The sequence below is a fragment of the Paramormyrops kingsleyae genome, chromosome 4 (assembly GCF_048594095.1).
Source record: "Paramormyrops kingsleyae isolate MSU_618 chromosome 4, PKINGS_0.4, whole genome shotgun sequence".
Lineage (NCBI taxonomy): Eukaryota > Metazoa > Chordata > Actinopteri > Osteoglossiformes > Mormyridae > Paramormyrops > Paramormyrops kingsleyae.
The window spans coordinates 16132991-16152239 of NC_132800.1; the positions used below are offsets into that span (position 1 = coordinate 16132991).

Sequence of the window (19249 nt, forward strand, 5' to 3'; positions counted from 1 at the left end):
ACCCACCTGTCCTGCCTGACCCGCCTGCTCTGCCTGCAGTCCCTGCAGCTGCCACCACTCAGGCTGCGGCGCCCGCCGCGGCGCCCCCTGCTGGCCGCGTGATGGCGGCGCCCCATGCTGGCCGCGTGATGGCGGCGCCCCCTGCTGGCCGCGTGATGCCGGCGCCCGCCGCGGCGCCCCCTGCTGGCCCCGTGACTGCGGCGCCCGTCCTGCCGGCACCAGAACTGCCTGTATTGCCCGTCCTGCAGGCTCTTGACCTGCCTGTCTCGCCCGTCCTGCCGGCACCTGAACTGCCTGTCTCGCCCGTCCTGCCGGCACCTGAACTGCCTGTCTCGCCCGTCCTGCCGGCTCCTGAACCGCCTGAGGTGGCTGCGGTTGCACCCCCTGCTGGCCATGTGATGGCGGCGCCCGCTGGGGCGCTCCCTGCTGGTCGCGTGCTGGCGGCGCCCGCCGAGGCGCCCCCTGCTGACCGGACGACCGAGGTGCCTGCCCAGGCGGCTCCTGCTGGTCGCACGCCTGCAGCTGCCTCCGATCTGCCTGAGGTGCCCGCCGAGGCGCCTCCTGCTGGCCACACGCCCGCGGCCCCGTCCGAGGCCGCCTCTCCCGTCCTGCCCGCGGCCCTGCCTGAGGCCGCCTCTCTAGTCCTGCCCGCGGCTCTGGCTGCCCCGCCTGCGGCCACGCCCACGGCTCTGGCTGCCCCGCCTGAGGCCCTGACTCCCTCGCCATTACCCCGGCAAGGCCGACGCCTCCCAGGACCCCGCCTCTCCGTCTCCAGCAAGGGACGGGGACATAGGCGTAGGGCCCGGGTCCCGCCCTCCCTGCCCCCTGGCTCGCCCGTTCGGCCCCTGGCTGTGGCTCAGTTGCTGCCTGTGGGTCCTCCGGCTCGGGGTCGGCGGTCGCCGCCGGGTCCCCCCCTGGATCCTCGGTGCCGGTCCTCGGTCCCGCCTCCGGGTCCATGTCGGCCGCCTCCGGGCCCCCCTGCTCCGGCTGGGCGTCGGACAGCGCCTTCGCCGGCTTCGGCTGCGCCTCCGCCTGCCGCGGCTTCCCCCTTCTGCCTGCCTGCACCGGTGTTCCCTCCTGCTCCCTCCGTGTCCCCTCCGTCACTCCCTCATCCCATTCCCTTGGCCCCTGGGTGGTCCCCTCCTGCTCCCTCCTCCCTCTCCCCTGCGGCCCCTCCGGCCGCTGCCCGTCGCCCGCCTGGGCTCCCTCGGGCTCCCCTTTGTCCCCCTTCCGTTCCTATCTGGTCTCCCCTGTCTGCTCCTCCTCCCTTCGTCCCGCCTGTGTCTGTTCCTCGTCCCTTTGTTCCTCCTCTGTACACTCCTGGCCCCTTCGTGTCGCCTGTGGGTGTCCCCTCTGTGTCCCTCTTCTCTGTTTGCTTGTCTGCGTTTCCTGTCCTTTGTCGGGTCTTGTCGTTTTTCTCGTCTTTGTTCCTGTTTTGTGTCTCTGTCTTGTTCCCTGGTTTTGGTTGATGTTTTGCTTTGTCTTTCAGGTCCTGTTCCCCGGTTTCGTCCCGTCCGTCGCCTCCTCTCGGGCGCGCCCGGTGTGCGCGCCTTTGGGGGGGGGTTATGTCACGCCCCGCTCCGTCCGCTCCTAGTGTGTGCCACGCCCCCTCATTATCCACGTGTGCTTTCCCGATTGTGCCCAGCTGTTTCCTGTTTCGTTTGCCTAGTCTTGTGCATTTAGTCCGTGTCTCAGTCGATGTACCCCAGATTTGTCATTGACGTTCGTCCATGTGCTTCCCCCGGTCCTGTCACCCGAATAAATCCCCGTTAATTCAACTTCCTGGCTCCTTTTCCCTGCTTCCCTGCTCGCCTTCATCCCGTGACGTGACAGCCACTCAATAGCACATTATTTAAAGAGACACCTCCACCCTCTGCACTGGAATCAAACACTACTCTTATTTGATCAGGTTTGTGTGGGTGGTAGACACCAAACATTGGCAGATACCAGTGTTCTTTACCTCGTTCCAGTGGTCCTGCGATTTCAGCGTGTTCATTGTCCAGCATCTTTTGAATGAACTCTGTGAAATCTTTCCTCATTTTTGGTTTATTCTGCAGAGATCTGCGAAGTGAGATGAGGCGATTCATGGCTTGTTCTCTGTTGGAAGGCAATAAACATCTGGGTGTATGAAAGGGCAAGGGGGCAACCCAGCTGTGACTGTCATCCTGATAAGTGTCTTTGTCCATAATATGGAGAAAGGCTTGATCCTCGATGGATAGGGCTTGCTTGTCATCATCTTTTGACCTTTGGAATACTGTAACCCCCAGAGTGTCTGTCTCTGGGCTGGAGCTGATGTCTTCTTGGCTATAGGAAGAAGAAGAGTCACGGAAATGCATTAGATTATCTAATCTTTCTTTGACAATGAACCTGTTCTGGCATGGCTTCAGAGAGGTTGTGCGCCCATTTGGTAACACAGATGTTCTTAAGACACTGACACTGTTAGTCCGGTGTGTAGGTCCTAGGCAAACTTCTCCTACTATTACCCATCCCAGTTCCAGTCTTTGTGGAAAGGGGCATTAAAGGGTCCATTGACTGTTTCATGCACCTTGTGCACTTGTAAAATGTCTCTTCCCAGAAGTAACAGTATAGAAGCCTCAGGGTCGATGGCTGGAATGCAATTTGCAATTGGGCATAGGTGAGGATGATAATGAGTTACTTCAGGGGAAGGAATTTCATCCTTGTCATCAGCTATCTTATCACACTCTACTAAACATATCTTGGAACATGACCGTGCACTTTTACCGTGGCCACAGATTTCAGTGCACTTGGCTGTCACTGGAGAAGATGTCCTCTCACTGTGCTCCCTGCTGTGATCTGTAACAGCTTCTACAGACTCTGCTGGTGGTGAAGGTGAGTCAGGATGTAAGGCTGCAATGTGCCTCTCACTGCCACATTCTGAGCACTCAATAAGTATCTTACAGTCTCTAGCCATGTGTTTGTTGGATTCACAGCACTTAAAACAGATGCCATTCTGTCTGAGGAAGTACATTCTCTCACCAATAGGTTTGTTTCTGAATCCCTTACACTTTTTCAGTGGATGAGGCTTATGGTGTATTGGGCACTGTCTATCGGGACTCTCTATAGCACTCGCTTGCCTGCTGTGTTGAGAGTGTGAGGTCTCTGTAGGGACAGATGTCTTGTGTGTGTGCACAGAGGTCTTACCATAATGCTTGGATGGCTTTTCAGGTCTTGTTGGCTGATTGTTGCCGTAGCTGAAAGCAAAGCTGGGATCATTCTTTATCTGTGCTTGCTGCTGTACGAACCTAGAAAACACAAAGAAAGGGGGGAAACCTAATCCTGTTTCTTCTTTATATTTGGTTCCAACTGATGCCCACTTTGTCATCAAGGGTGGTGGTAATTTCTCTACTATAGGATTGATGCCTATAGCGTTGTCCAAGTATGAAAGTCCTGACAGGTATCCCTCTTCTTTAGCACACTCTATTTCCAGAAGAAGATCTCCTAAATCTTGTAGTCTTTTAGTGTCTCTGTTGCTCAGCTTGGGGAAGACGTCTAGCCTATTCCTTAATGCTTTCTCGATTACTTCTGGTGCACCATATTGTTTCTCTAGTCTTTGCCAAGCCATGTGGAGCCCTGCTAAGGGGTTAAACAAGTGCACTCTGCGCATACTTTTTGCATGTTCTGCTGATTCGTCACCTAAATATTTATCATCAGGTCTAGCATCTCTGAGGCTGACAGATTCAGATCTTTGGTTGCATTCTGGAAGGAGGACTTCCAAGCCCAATCATTTTCAGGGCAGTCGTCGAACTTTATAAAGCTTGAGTTAACTGTTTCCTTGCGGAGCAGATATTTAGTGATATCTTGAATGCATTGTTGTTCAGGTGCACAATCTCTATGCTGAGGTAATGAGAATCTTGGATTCCTGTCTTTGGGGGCTTCTGCCAGATGCTCTGTAGCTGGTTTGACATTGCTGGTACTGTAGAAGTGTCTAGGAGTACTCACAGCTGCCGCTGGCTCAGTTTTGACCATTGCTGCTGGTGCAGGTTTGACCGTTGCCGATGGCTCAGTTTTAATCGATATCCCGCTGGTTGGCATGTTACACAGGCTGTGTACGAACTTGCTTGTGCGTTCTGCTGAAGAGAGAGGTCTCTCTGGGACCTCTGGACCTTCACAAGTTCTATCGCTCTCTAATGGATTCGCTTCTAAGTAAGCGGCCGCTTCCGCCTCTGCTGCTGCAGCTGCTCTCTGACACTGGAGAAGGTGCAATTCCGCTTTTCTCTCAGCCATTTCTTTCTTCATACTAGCTTCTTTCTCAGCAAAAGCTAGATGAACACGTGCTGCGTCTGCTTTTGCGCGCGCTTTGAGCGCCAAGGAGCTGGCTGAGGAGAACTTGCTAGATCTAGATGATTTCGTCGCCTGCGACTGCGCATCATCTTGCTGGACGCTAGCACTCTCACTGCTATGCTGTGTCCTGGGGGGTGCATCCATGGATGGATACTTCTTTCTTGATCTCAGTATCATGTTTGGAATGCAGTGTCTTCTGCAATAGCCTTTTTACTATTCTATTTCCACAACTATGTACCCCGTCTATAGAAGCTCCACAGATAGTTTAACCAATAAATCTTAAGGAAGTCAGCGAAGAAATATTCAATCCTCTACGAAATGAATAAACTTGAACGCTTTATCCTTGTCGCAGATTTATGAGTGCGATGCAAGTGGTAAAACTGTAATACAATCCAAACAACGATACGTCAGGACTAAATAACATACACAATGCAAGCTGTACACAAGCAACAAACAATCCTACTTACAGGCTATTTTGTAAACAGGGCCTAAAGAGAAAGGTCTGCTATCTTCGTGAGCCTTGCTAATACTGAACTTAAAAATGGAGGAGTTTCCTGTGCCCTATGAACTCAGGGGGCTGGACTTATTCTCAGTGTATTAAGATGGTACACAGGTTGACAATATCAGAACTGGTCAACAGGTGGCAGCAAACTACTGTAATTAACATTGCTAAACACATAACAATAACTGCACCATGTCTAAATGGTGAAATGAATCCAGAACAATGGGATTAGGAACAAGGGGACTATGGAGTAGCGGACTATGGGATTAGGAACAAGGGGACTTAGAAACGAGGAGACTAGGGACTTGTGGATCATGGAAGTGGGGCAAAGGGGGAATTGGGCACTAGGGACTATGAGACTAGGGTATAGAGGGACCACAAGATTAGAGCACTTAAGACTAGAGGACTGTGGGACTGCGGTGCATCATCTCTGGAAGCCTGTTTACTCCTGCTGTGCAGCTTTCATGTGGCACCCCCTGCTGGACAGTGGAGTCATTACAGAGGCTGTGCATTGTGTTCAGTCACCTTTCACTGTAAATCAGACATGGGTTCACGATCATTTGTATCTGCTCTGAATCCCAATGGGCCGGAGTTTAAACTGCATCCACTTTAGGTAATTCAGGGACCTCATGCCAAGTTATGTGAGCTCCGTGTTTGATTCTTTGGGCTTCAGTACTGGAAGTAGTCCAGGGTAATTCTGGGAATTTATGGAGCTTAAACAAAACCAAACTACAACGTAACATGCTGTCAAGGGCGATTTTTAGATTTGGGTTAATTGTGGAGACATGCTTCTATTCTTTTTTGAAGGACAAACATTTATAGATTTATGTAATTATGTTGTTTTTTTAATATAAGGATTGTGCACTATTGTATACGAAGCGACGTGCCAAGCTTGCAGTTTTGCAGTGTTCATGTGCTGCCACCTTCTGGGTAAACGATGAACTGACTTTCAGATTAAGATTCAGAAAACTACACATTTACATTTAATCCCATTAGTACGGAAGAGGATTAGGGCCCCCATGAAAATATTATTTGAATTCTGACTTTAATGTCAGAATTCTGACTTTAATCTAATCCTCTTCTGTAGTTTTAATAGTACACAGTATACAGTAAAATAATTCGTCTTCAGAAAGTAAAGCATTGCGTGAGTTAATGTCTGCTGACGATATTGTCACTAAGCCTGTCGATAAGGAGGGAGGGGGGGTGGGGGGCTCTATAGTTGTTCAGGATAAGTCATCTTACCTTGATGAAACAGAAAGGCAGCTCATGGACGCTTCTGCATATAAGCACCTACCTTTGGATCCCACTTTTAAATTTAGTGAGAAGATAAGATCAGGACCTGATAAACTCATTGACGACATTGACTTGGACTCTTTATTCAGGAAGTACACACCCCCATACGAACAGACTGTTTAAGGTAAGAGGGAGAATCACATGTTTATTCACATTGGTTGTATATTTACTCTCATGCCCGTGTGGATTATTTTATATCGGAAAGACTAAACGTCACATAATAACCAGGATATGTCAGCACAAATGTTCTTTTGGCAATAGGAATGAATCGTCTCCAGTGGCCCGACATTTTAATACAGCAGGTCATGACTGTAACTCCCTACGGTTTATGGGTCTGGAGACAGTGAACCAGGCCCCTAGAGGGGCGATCGAGGAAAGCACCTTCTTAGAAGGGAAGCCTGGTATACACTCACCTAAAGGATTATTAGGAACACCTGTTCAATTTCTCATTAATGCAATTATCTAATCAACCAATCACATGGCAGCTGCTTCAATGCATTTAGGGGTGTGGTCCTGGTCAAGACAATCTCCTGAACTCCAAACTGAATGTCAGAATGGGAAAGAAAGGTGATTTAAGCAATTTTGAGCGTGGCATGGTTGTTGGTGCCAGACGGGCCGGTCTGAGTATTGCACAATCTGCTCAGTTACTGGGATTTTCACGCACAACCATTTCTAGGGTTTACAAAGAATGGTGTGCAAAGGGAAAAACATCCAGTATGCGGCAGTCCTGTGGGCGAAAATGCCTTGTTGATGCTAGAGGTCAGAGGAGAATGGGCCGACTGATTCAAGCTGATAGAAGAGCAACTTTGACTGAAATAACCACTCGTTACAACCGAGGTATGCAGCAAAGCATTTGTGAAGCCACAACACGCACAACCTTGAGGCGGATGGGCTACAACAGCAGAAGACCCCACCGGGTACCACTCATCTCCACTACAAATAGGAAAAAGAGGCTACAATTTGCACGAGCTCACCAAAAATGGACAGTTGAAGACTGGAAAAATGTTGCCTGGTCTGATGAGTCTCGATTTCTGTTGAGACATTCAAACGGTAGAGTCAGAATTTGGCGTAAACAGAATGAGATCATGGATCCATCATGCCTTGTTACCACTGTGCAGGCTGGTGGTGGTGGTGTAATGGTGTGGGGGATGTTTTCTTGGCACACTTTAGGCCCCTTAGTGCCAATTGGGCATCGTTTAAATGCCACGGCCTACCTGAGCATTGTTTCTGACCATGTCCATCCCTTTATGACCACCATGTACCCATCCTCTGATGGCTACTTCCAGCAGGATAATGCACCATGTCACAAAGCTCGAATCATTTCAAATTGGTTTCTTGAACATGACAATGAGTTCACTGTACTACAATGGCCCCAACAGTCACCAGATCTCAACCCAATAGAGCATCTTTGGGATGTGGTGGAACGGGAGCTTTGTGCCTTGGATGTGCATCCCACAAATCTCCATCAACTGCAAGATGCTATCCTATCAATATGGGCCAACATTTCTAAAGAATGCTTTCAGCACCTTGTTGAATCAATGCCACGTAGAATTAAGGCAGTTCTGAAGGCGAAAGCGGGTCAAACACCGTATTAGTATGGTGTTCCTAATAATCCTTTAGGTAAGTGTATATTTGCTTTAAATACATTGGTACCAAATGGCATAAATGACGGCTTCTCTTTAACCTGTTTTTTATGATATTTTATTTGTTTTACCTATTACCATTGCTTTGTTATGCCTTTCACATCATCTACTGTTACACCATGTTTTTGGGGCGTGACCCGGTAATGCCATGGTGATGTTCATCACACCTGTTGTGTTACGATTGGTTGTTTCGCAGAGAAGTGTCTATTTAAATGGGAACTGTACATGGTCAGTAGCACACTGAGGAAGGCAGCACGCTGACATGCGTCTGTGTTGTGTACAGACTTCCAATAAAACTGTGTTGAAGCAAAATGCGACCTCTCTTTGTTTACTTCCCTGAAGCTCTCCTTCAGCTCCCACCACCAGAACTGCAGACTTAAGGCATGGCCTGGACCCACAGCTGAACCTGACTCTGAGCCCGTCCATGTCTTGGCTACAGCCTGTGACTCAGAAAGCACTGCCCTGTTCCTGCTCCAGCAAGAGCAGTTAGCTGCCTGTCCTCCTGCTGGCTCTTCCCAGCTAGCCACCATCTGCCCACTGGCTCCTTGTAGCTAGCAATCAGCTCCCCCAAGGCTCCCCGCAGTTGGCTGCCCCTGACACCATATGCACAGCATCTGGCCCGGGAAGCCTGTTATTACATCTGCACTTAAGGCACCCGGACCAGAGAGGGCCGCTCAGCCCGCACCCTCAGCGTCCAACACAGGTGAGGCCTTGCTTGCCTCCAGGATTCTCATTGAATCTGACACGGTTCCCTGATATCTAGCCGGCATCTGCCACACTGCTCCCTGATGTCCGGCCGGCACCCATCTCGTCTCCTGCCTGCTGGTGCCTGCTTTGTATCCTGATGTCCCACCGGCGCCTGCCTACAAGCCGCTGCCAACTTCCAGGCTGCCACCAGCCCAGAGAGGATGGACCCAGAGGATGTCCTGCTGGAGGACTTAGAGTGGGACCCTCTGGACTTGCCCTGGGTCCAGCTACGTGAGCCCCAGCCTCCATCCCAGACTTGGGCTGCTCTGGTCACAGTGTCTGGGGTGGTCATTGGTATCAGTAGGGGTCCAAGAAAGGGGCAGGATGAATCTCTGTCTCCCAGAGAAGGGGTGCCAGTCTTTAACCTGCTTTTTTATGCCCTGTAGGTCCCTTGCCATCCTCCTCTTCCCGTCCTGTGGTCACCTTGCTGCCCGACTGCTCTGCAGCTCCCTCAGCGCCCCCCAACTCTGCTAACCCCTCACGTCACTTCTGTATTATTCTCTCTAATTGTTGAACAGAGCTTGACCTGATACCGGCTAAATCATTTCCATAAACTTGGACAGAATAAACACCACTTGGACACTGGATGCGGTGAGGACACTCAATCACTTGTTTATTGGTCTAGGTGCAGCTTAAATAGGAAATCACATGGCATGGTCACATGACAAACACACCTGAGAGTGATTCACAATAATTGGGAGCACACCCATTAGCCAATCAATCAATTAACACCCCCACTTGCTCACACATTATTCACAATCATAGGAAAAACAAAGAAACATCATGGAAACCAACTGCATTGCATCTTAGCTTGGCTATAACCCAAACAGGAACGTAAAAAAAGGTAAGCAGTTTCACTTTTGTAGCTGGTTTAGTCATTAGGTCAGCTACCATCTGATCTGTTGGGCAATACTCCAAAGACACTTCACCATTGTTTACAGTTGATCTTACAAAGTGATATTTGATATCAATATGCTTACATCTCTGTCTGCTAACAGGATTTTTTGCCAATGCAATTGTACCTTGGTTGTCTTCATAGATCATAGGTACACCATACTGATAACAATCAAGATGCGCTAGCAGTTGAGTCAAGTACAAACACTCTTGTATAGTGGCAGCCAATGCCATGTACTCAGCTTCACATGTTGACAATGCTACATTTGGCTGCTTTTTGGTCTTCCAGGAAATCAGAGGACCATTCTTACATAGGCTAATACAATAACCAGATGTACTACGTCGGTCATTTGCATCACCTGCCCAATCAGCATCACTATAAGCCACCAACCTTAACCCTTCATCACATTTCCTGTAACAGAGCATCTTGTCATTTGTGCCTTTCAGATATTTCAGTACATGCTTTACAGTTGTCCACTGCTCTTCTGTTGGCTTACTGAAATACTGTGACAATTTGCTAACAACATAACTCAGATCAGGTCTAGTGCATGAGGTTAGGTAGATTAGGCTACCCACTGCCTCTCTGTATTTCCTGGGGTCACTCAGCTTTTCATCACCGTCAGTGTAATTTAACTTTGGTTCACAAGGTGTCGACCTAGGTTTACAATCTTGCATGTCAAACCTTTCCAGCAGTTTACCAACATAACTCTGCTGTGACATAGTCACACCCCCATGACACTGGTCAAAAGTGATACCTAGAAAATTCTTCAGTCTGCCCAAATCCTTCATCAGAAATATCCCAGTAAGCATCTCTTTGACAGCTTTTAAAGCTCTCTCATCACTGGCAGCAATAACCAAGTCATCAACCCATATCAATATTATCACTTTCTCATGTTCAGTTTCTCTCACGTAAACACAATGATCAGCTGGGTTCTGTACAAAAATGTTTTCGCACAGACAGTCATGTAACATTTTATTCCAGTTTCGACCTGATTGCTTTAGCCTATACAATGATTTCTCCAGCTTACACACCATTTTCTCATTTGTCTGAGATTTTACATCATACCCCTCTGGCTGTTCCATGTAAATCTCATAATCAATCGGTGCATGTAGGTAGGCAGTTTTAACATCCATCTGATGGAGGACCAAATCCTCCTCAGCAGCTTTCTGCATTAACACTCTCACACGAGTAAGGTTGGCAGTAGGAGAAAAGGTTTCGCCATAATCTATTCCCATCTCCTGACTATACCCCTTGGCGACATAGCGGGCCTTGTACTTGTTAGATCCGTCAGCATTACTTTTGATAGCATACACCCATCTACCCCCCACTGCTTTCTTGCCCTTAGGTAGGGTGGTCAGAGTAAATGTGTTGTTATCCCTCAGTGATTTCATCTCCTCATCCATTGCATTTACCCACTCTATTGAGTCGGATGAAGTCACAGCTTCTCTGAAAGTCTGAGGTACATTTGAAACCATCTTATAGCAATAATCAACGTTGATCTGCGCCTGATCACTCTCCACCCCATAGAAGTCTGGTCTTCTTCTCTCTCTACCAGGGTATCTCCGTGGAGAATATGGTTCTGGCTTGACCTCAGCTGGCTGTAGGCTTACCTGACTTGGGCCTAGCCTAGTCTCTGGAATGTCACACTGCTTGGGTTTGTCAGGGTCAGGTCTAGTTGTGCCATACCGCATACCAACATCATCTTCATCAGACATGTCATCAGTCTCCTGTCCCTCAACATTGGACATGAACCTCACCAGTCTGTGTTTCATCACCTTCCTACTGTCAGGATAGTAGACCATATAGGCTGGACTGTTCTTATCATACCCAACGAAGATGCCTTTCTCAGACCTTGGGTCTAGCTTCTTCCTGTCCTGTCTATAGGCATAACACACAGTACCAAACATCTGCATCCTAGACACATTAGGTCTCCTTCCTGTCAGCACAAAGTAAGGTGTCTATCTGGTGCGGTTGTTGAAACATCTATTCCTCACCACTGCTGCTGTCTGGACTGCATACGGCCATAGCTCCTTGGGTAACTTGCTTTCCAAGAGCATACATCTAGCCATATCAAAAAGGGTTCTCCAGTTACGCTCAGCAGTGCCATTCTGGTGTGGTGAGTATGGTGCTGATGTCTCATGTCTGATTCTGTTCCTGCGAATTAGTGCTTGATAACCCTGTCTAGTAAACTCAGTACCATTATCAGACCTGATACATATAACTTTTCCATATGGGGCTGTGTCAGCTAGGAACCTCTCTGTGGCTTCCACTGTGTCACTTTTGTGCTTAAGAAAGTACACAAACACTGCACTTGAGTAGTCATCAGTAAAGGAAAGTGCATACCTATACCCTTCTCTGGACTCTGGGTCAATAGGGCCTGCCAAGTCAATGTGTACCAACTCTAACGCTGACTTAGCCCTCAGAGCAGGAATAGGAAACCTGATGTGAGTGAATTTACCTTGAACACACACTTCACATTGCATAGACTTGGATGCTTTACCCTTGATTGACATACCATCCACAACCTTCTCTAACTTCTTAATATCATCAAAATTGCAGTGTCCCAAAATCTCATGCCACGTCTGAATATCATGGCAACTCATACATTGATCATCACAGTCATTGTTTACTGACACAGTAGGCAAATAGAACAGTCTGTTATGTTCATGAATGAGAAAACGTGTACCATCTTTGTACTGCAGGACGTCTTCACCCTCCTTGAAGGTCACTGTTGCCCCACTGGAAGTTGCAGCTTTCACGGAGAAGATGTCTTGGGGATAGGAGGGGATGTACAGTGCCTGCTTCAATGTGGCACTGAGGTACCGCCCCCTACTGTCGACCAGACACACCACTGCTTCTCCTCTGCACTCCGCGACCCCCTTGCACCTCGTGCCGTCGGCTAGCTCCACACAGTGCGTCTCGGCCTGGAATTGGTCGTCGAAGCTCTTGAACTTGGCCAGGTCGGTGATGATGTGCGATGTCGCACCGTTGTCCACCATCAGCCCCTTTCTGGTGACACCGCTCCCTGGCTGACGATCACTAGTCACCAGCTTGAAGGCGAAGGTGTTGTCTGTCTCCTCGTACACCCTACGTGCGTTGTCCTGCCGCTTCTTTTTCCGTCCTCCTTGCCATGTGGTACTCTTGCTGTGGCTGTACCACTGTTGACCATGCTGGCACTGTCTTGCCTGGTGTCCTCTCTGGCCACAAGGGAAACACTCAATGCTCCCGCTCTCAGTGCCCTGCACCCTTGCGCCTGCCGGGTCACTGATCTTCCTTGGATGTGCCCGGGCTCCCATGACGTTGTCTTCGGCCACAGCTGTGCGCATACCTTCAGCGTTCTCATAACTCCGCAATTTTGTCTTAAAAAGAGAGAGTCTCATCTCTTTGAGTGACAAAAATGGAAAAAGGCTTGAATGATTCTGGCAGCCCCTTCAAAACCATTGCAACTAATAGTCCATCACTCAAGACCTCTCCAGCATTCCTCAGCGCTGTGATTGAGGTCTCAGCACGTATGACATAGTCAGTCACACTCTCACTACTCAAATTTCGCAGGGAAGTCAATTCTGTGTAAAGACTCACAATGTGGGGCTTACCCTTGCCAACATAATAGTCCCGCAAAATCCTGAGTGCTCCTCGCCCGTCATCTGCAGCCTCTCGCATGACCTGGAACAAACTTTTATCATCGAGGATGTGAGGGACCAAGCAGTCAGGCAACACAAACACAGGAACTTAATTAAAGAAACAGGGCTTTATTAACCCCCAAATACAAACAATAGTAAACTCAAGATCTTAATAACTGGGCCCATAAAAGAGATCAACAAAAATAAACAAAACTTAACATTACAAAGCAAAGTAGTAACTAAAACAAACTGACCTCCCAATAAAGAAACACGAGGGAACATATATAGAGGTTTGGCCAAACCAATTAACATACAAAGGGGTAAACCAAATAATCGCTACACATAATTAAACAAAGCAAAACACAACTAAACACCAACTCCCCCCTCTTGCCATGGCAGCACATGGTTTGCCCCTGCTCTAGGAGTTGTCCTTCTGGGAGATCTCCGCCCTCAGCCACACCTTTATGCTGCCTAGAAGAGACCATCCCCCAAAACCAAAATAACTGCAAACCAAAATAATTGATTTCAACAATCATTGCACACAACCCTACAACATGCTACCCCAACAGAAGGCAAAATCAAAACCTATAAATTACTGCAAATAAAACATACAAAACAAATCAACTAAGGATGTAAATATATTTCTAGCCTTACTGTGTGGCTGTAGCCATCACACTCCCCCCCCCTTCTGAACTCTCGCTGGCACAGCGAGAGAGATAGTCTGCTATAAGGTTATCCTTGCCTGGAATATGCTGAACATCAAAACAAAATGGTTGCAGTGCTAGATACCACCGGGTAATCCTTCCGTTGGTGTCCTTCATCTTATCCATCCACTGCAACGCTCTATGATCCGTTTCCAGGGTGAATTCTCTACCCAGGAGATAGTATCTGAAGGAGTCCAGGGCCCATTTTATGGCCAACGCCTCCTTCTCCACCGTTGAATATCGAACCTCCCTGGGGAACAACTTCCGGCTGATGTAAGCAACCGGATGACGATCACCCAGAGGTCCCTGCAGAAGCACTGCTCCCAAGCCTCTATCAGAAGCATCTGTTTGCAATATAAAATGGTCATCAAAATTTGGACTATACAGAACTGGATTCTTACTCAGTGATTGCCGGATGTCCTGAAAGGCTTCTACAGCATCCTCCGTCCACTGGACCTGATTGGGATGCTGAGAACCCGTCATGTCAGTGAGCTTGGCGGCTCTGGCAGAGAATTGTGGTATAAAGCGATGATAAAACCCTGCCATGCCCAGAAAAGATCGGAGTTGTTTTTTTGTTTGTGGCAGAGGACACGACTCTATAGCATGGATCTTACTAACCTGCGGCCGTATCACTCCACCTCCAATAATATGGCCCAGATAGTCTGTTTCAGCAGCTGCAAACACACACTTTGCAGGATTCACTGTTAGCCCAGCAGAGTTAAGACGGCCCAGGACTGTGCCTAAATGTTCCAAGTGCTCATCCCAATTGGCACTATAAATGACAATGTCATCCAAATAGGCTGCAGCAAACCCACCGAGATCACAGAGTACCTGATCCATGAGCCTCTGGAAGGTAGCAGGAGCCCCATGCAGGCCAAAGGCAAGAACGGTAAAATGGAAGAGACCCCATGGTGTTCTAAAGGCTGTTAATTCCCTGGACCGCTCCGTGAGTGGGACCTGCCAGTAGCCCTTGCATAGATCTAACGTGGTCAAGTACTTTGCTTTTCCGAGCCGTTCCAGCAAGTCATCAATCCTTGGTGTTGGATAAGAATCAAACCGAGAAACTGAATTCAAGTACCTGAAGTCAATGCAGAACCTTATGCTGCCATCCTTTTTTGGCACCAAGACCACGGGGTTGCACCACTCGCTCCTTGAAGGCTCAACGATACCTAGGGACAACATTAGGTCAACTTCCTTTTTCAACGAAGCTAATAGACGCTCTGGAATTCTATAGCTAAGTCGTCTCACGGCCACCCCTTCCCGAACAACAATGTCATGCTCAACAAGACTTGTCCTCCCAGGATTCTCCTGAAACACTTCAGAATCACAAAGTGATCTTATCTGCTGTTGTTGGGGGTCTGAGAGATGACTAAGGTCAAAATCTTCCCGTGCACTGGTGTGAGGCAAGTATTGCTCATCTACTTCCTCTTCCTCCAGCACCCTTTTGACCAGCATCCCTTCTGCCTTCTTTTCAGGCCGCTGGACCCACTCCGTCAAAAGATTTATATGCAACACTCTGCTCGTACGTTGCCGTCCCGGGGTTGATACCTGGTATGTAGTAGGCCCCAGTTTCCTCAGGATCTCAAATGGCCCTTGCCATTTCGCCAATAACTTGTCATCATCACTAGGGAGGAGCACCAGCACCCTTTGTCCCACCTCAAAGGATCTCTGTCGAGCTGATTGATCATACCAAGTCTTCTGTTGCTTCTGGGCCTCTTCCATATGCAACCGAGCAAGCTCACGCATTCCCTCCAGTCGATCCCTCATCTGCACCACATAGGAGACAATGTTCACAGGTCCATTACTGCCCTTACCCCCCTCCCAGATGTCCTTCATCAGTGAGAGGGGTCCTCTCACTTCATGCCCATACAGCAGCTCAAAGGGGGAAAAACCCGTAGAGGCCTGTGGTACCTCCCTATAGGCAAAAAGGAGGTAAGGCAGCCATTGATCCCAGTCCGTACCACTACTGTTCACAAACTTCCGGAGCATCTGCTTCAGAGTCTTGTTGAAGCGCTCAGTCAGGCCATCAGTTTGGGGATGGTATGGTGTGGTCCTCAAACTCCTGATGCCAAGTAACTGATAAACCTGCTTCAACAGGGTGGACATAAAGTTAGTACCCTGATCAGTTAGAATTTCCCAAGGGAAGCCCATCCTGGAGAAGAAATGCACTAAACAGAAAGCCACCGATTTTGCTTTTATGGACTTCAATGGAAACACCTCTGGGTATCTGGTTGCGTAATCTGTTATCACCAGCATAAAACGGTTTCCTGCCTTACTCCGTTGAACTGGCCCAACAATGTCCATTCCCAGGCGTTCAAAGGGAGTACCAATGATAGGTAATGGCTGGAGTGGAGCTCTAGATGGAATGCTCGAAGATGTCCTTTGGCACTGGGGGCAACTTCTACAAAACTGAGCAACATCTCTACGCAAGCCGGGCCAATGGAAATAACGTTGAATACGCGCTGTGGTCTTATGCTTACCTAGGTGGCCAGCCCAGGGAACAGAATGTCCCAACGCAAGTATTGTATCCCTAACTGCTTGGGGGACCACCAGCTGCCGCACTGACCCCTGCTGCCGATAGAGAATGCCCTTTTGCAAAATAAAGCCCTCAATGCATTCCAGTCCAACTCCTGGCTCCTTCTCCTTTACTTCCTTAAAAAGAGATTTCAAAGATGGATCAGTTCTCTGCATATCCATCACATTGGCTGGCACCTGGAACCCTGAAAATAACTCTGGATCAGTGTTGGTTGGAGGTTCCACAACTGTGTGTTGGAATTTCTCCACTCTTCTCTGACGACGGGTTTTCCGGGACTTCCCGGGCAAGATCTCCAACTCACCATTGTAGAAGGGTAGAGCACTGAGTCCCTCCAGGCACTCAAAGGACCTTTTAGCCTGTGTTCTGGTAACAGCAACATTACATTTTCGGCTTCTGTCTGACTCCAACAAATCAAAAATCACCGGAAGATCTCGACCTAACACAGCTGGATAAGGTAGGTTATCAACAACCCCAATGTTCACAAGGTAAATTACACCCCCTACCTTTATGTACACATCTGCTGTTGGATATCTTTTCTCATCCCCATGTACACAACAGATAGGAATGGTGTCTCTGGTGTTAACCACATTAGGCATAACAAACTTTCTGTTGACGAGGGTCTGATCACTTCCTGTATCAATCAAAGCCTTTAGAGCGGTCCCATTAATTTCAGTATGTACTACTTTAACCGACATACTCCTATGGGGCTCAGGCTCAGCCTGACGGCGCGGCACCACACACATTTGTGTTATCTTAGCTGAATTTTTAGGACACATAGGTTTCGTGTGTCCTTCTATTCCACAAAGGTAACAAATTAGCTTGTGACCCAAAGGCCTTAATGGCCTAGTAGCTGCCTGATTCTCCCACAAAGGTGGCTTACCCGCCACTAGTTTCTGACTCTGCTGTTGGGTAGGTTTGTGGCTCTCTTTTACCATCTTCCCTGAGGTGTAGCTCCATGGCTGTCCCTTCCTCCGGGCAGCCACAAACACATCAGCCAACTTAGCAGCCTCCATTCCCGAACTAGGGTCATGTTCCCGGATCCAAATCTGTAGCTCAGGGGACAACATTCTCAAGAATTGCTCCAATATGATAATTTCACCAATCTCCGCAATTGTTTTACCTTTCGGCTGTAACCACTTCCCATAAAGCTCCTTAAGTCTTGCATACAATTCCTTGGGACGTTCATCAGGGTAAACCTCCAGGGAGCGGAACCTCTGTCTATAGGTCTCAGAATTAATTTCATACTTAGAAAAAATGGCACCTTTTACCTTGTCGTAGTCAAGGGCGTCATCCACATCCATATGCACATATGCGCCTCTAGCTTTTCCAGTCAGCAACGGCATTAAATGAAAAATCCAGTCCACTTTTGGCCACCTACATGCTTCTGCAATGCGTTCAAATGCAGTGAGGAAATGCTCAATATCATCAGCATCGGTTAATTTTTCTAACCTGGGCTTGCAGTGTGAATGATATTGACTTGCCGCACTCATGGCTGGATTAGTGGTTATAGCCATAGCCCCATCTTGGGCCTGAGGGAGATAAGGCTCCTCCAAATCCAGGGGCTCATCTACTGGTAGGGGATCTGGTGGTGGTGAGGTCCGGGCCTGCACTTCCATCTGCAATAGCTGAAACTGATGTTGCAGTGATTTAAACCGTTGTTCCTGTCTTGCAGCGATCTCCCTCTGCCTCTCTTCTCGGGCCTCCTGCTGCCCCATATGGGCTTGAAAAACAGCCATCAAATCAGACAGAGTTGGCTCCTTTCCTTCACCTTCTGTACCATCCGCACCACTGGAAGCTCCCTGGTCAGCCTCTTCACTCCCAGCTAGCCTCTCCTGCGGCATCTGTGAGCTCACCAGTGCTCCTTGGTCTTTCCCACTTCTTCCTCCACGAACCATTTTTCCTCAATGGAGGGGAACCGGGGGAAAAATAAAAAAATTCAAAAAAAAGAGAAAACCCTGTGCCTGCCACTGAATGATCCCACCGCTGCCACCAATTGTGAGGGACCAAGCAGTCAGGCAACACAAACACAGGAACTTAATTAAAGAAACAGGGCTTTATTAACCCCCAAATACAAACAATAGTAAACTCAAGATCTTAATAACTGGGCCCATAAAAGAGATCAACAAAAATAAACAAAACTTAACATTACAAAGCAAAGTAGTAACTAAAACAAACTGACCTCCCAATAAAGAAACACGAGGGAACATATATAGAGGTTTGGCCAAACCAATTAACATACAAAGGGGTAAACCAAATAATCGCTACACATAATTAAACAAAGCAAAACACAACTAAACACCAACTCCCCCCTCTTGCCATGGCAGCACATGGTTTGCCCCTGCTCTAGGAGTTGTCCTTCTGGGAGATCTCCGCCCTCAGCCACACCTTTATGCTGCCTAGAAGAGACCATCCCCCAAAACCAAAATAACTGCAAACCAAAATAATTGATTTCAACAATCATTGCACACAACCCTACAACATGCTACCCCAACAGAAGGCAAAATCAAAACCTATAAATTACTGCAAATAAAACATACAAAACAAATCAACTAAGGATGTAAATATATTTCTAGCCTTACTGTGTGGCTGTAGCCATCACAGAGGAATTGGATCAGTTCAGCATATGCTTCAGCATTCTTTGCTGCATCCTCAACCAGTGCATCTACATTTGCACCCTCGGTGGGGCCATTCAAAATTGTGTCCTTCAATTTCTGTAACTGCAGATGGCCCAAAAACTTAGTCTCCCACAGTTCATAGTTCTTTTCGTCTCCGTCGAACACAAGACGAGACCACTGTGAACTTGTCCGTTCGCTCATGGTGCTGGCACTCCAAACGCGCAAACAAAAATGTCTTGCGGTGGCTACTCACACTGTATCTGTGCAAACTTCAGCGACTCTGGGCCCATAACCTGTTGAACAGAGCTTGACTTGATACCGGCTAAATCATTTCCATAAACTTGGACAGAATAAACACCACTTGGACACTGGATGCGGTGAGGACACTCAAT

At 48.2% G+C, this 19249-nt stretch overlaps 1 protein-coding gene and 1 long non-coding RNA gene across 2 annotated transcripts in view; one reads left to right on the forward strand and one right to left on the reverse strand.

The window, feature by feature from the left end:
• Positions 1 to 19249, forward strand: part of LOC111847224 (tripartite motif-containing protein 16-like) — a 370043-nt gene that overhangs the window by 325072 nt on the left and 25722 nt on the right. The window lies entirely within an intron of this gene.
• On the reverse strand, positions 1216 to 4948 carry LOC140588938 (uncharacterized). The gene is made up of 3 exons (XR_011990165.1): positions 4770 to 4948; positions 3163 to 4682; positions 1216 to 2304 (listed from the first exon to the last, which is right to left on the reverse strand). It is a non-coding gene; the product is annotated as an uncharacterized lncRNA (long non-coding RNA).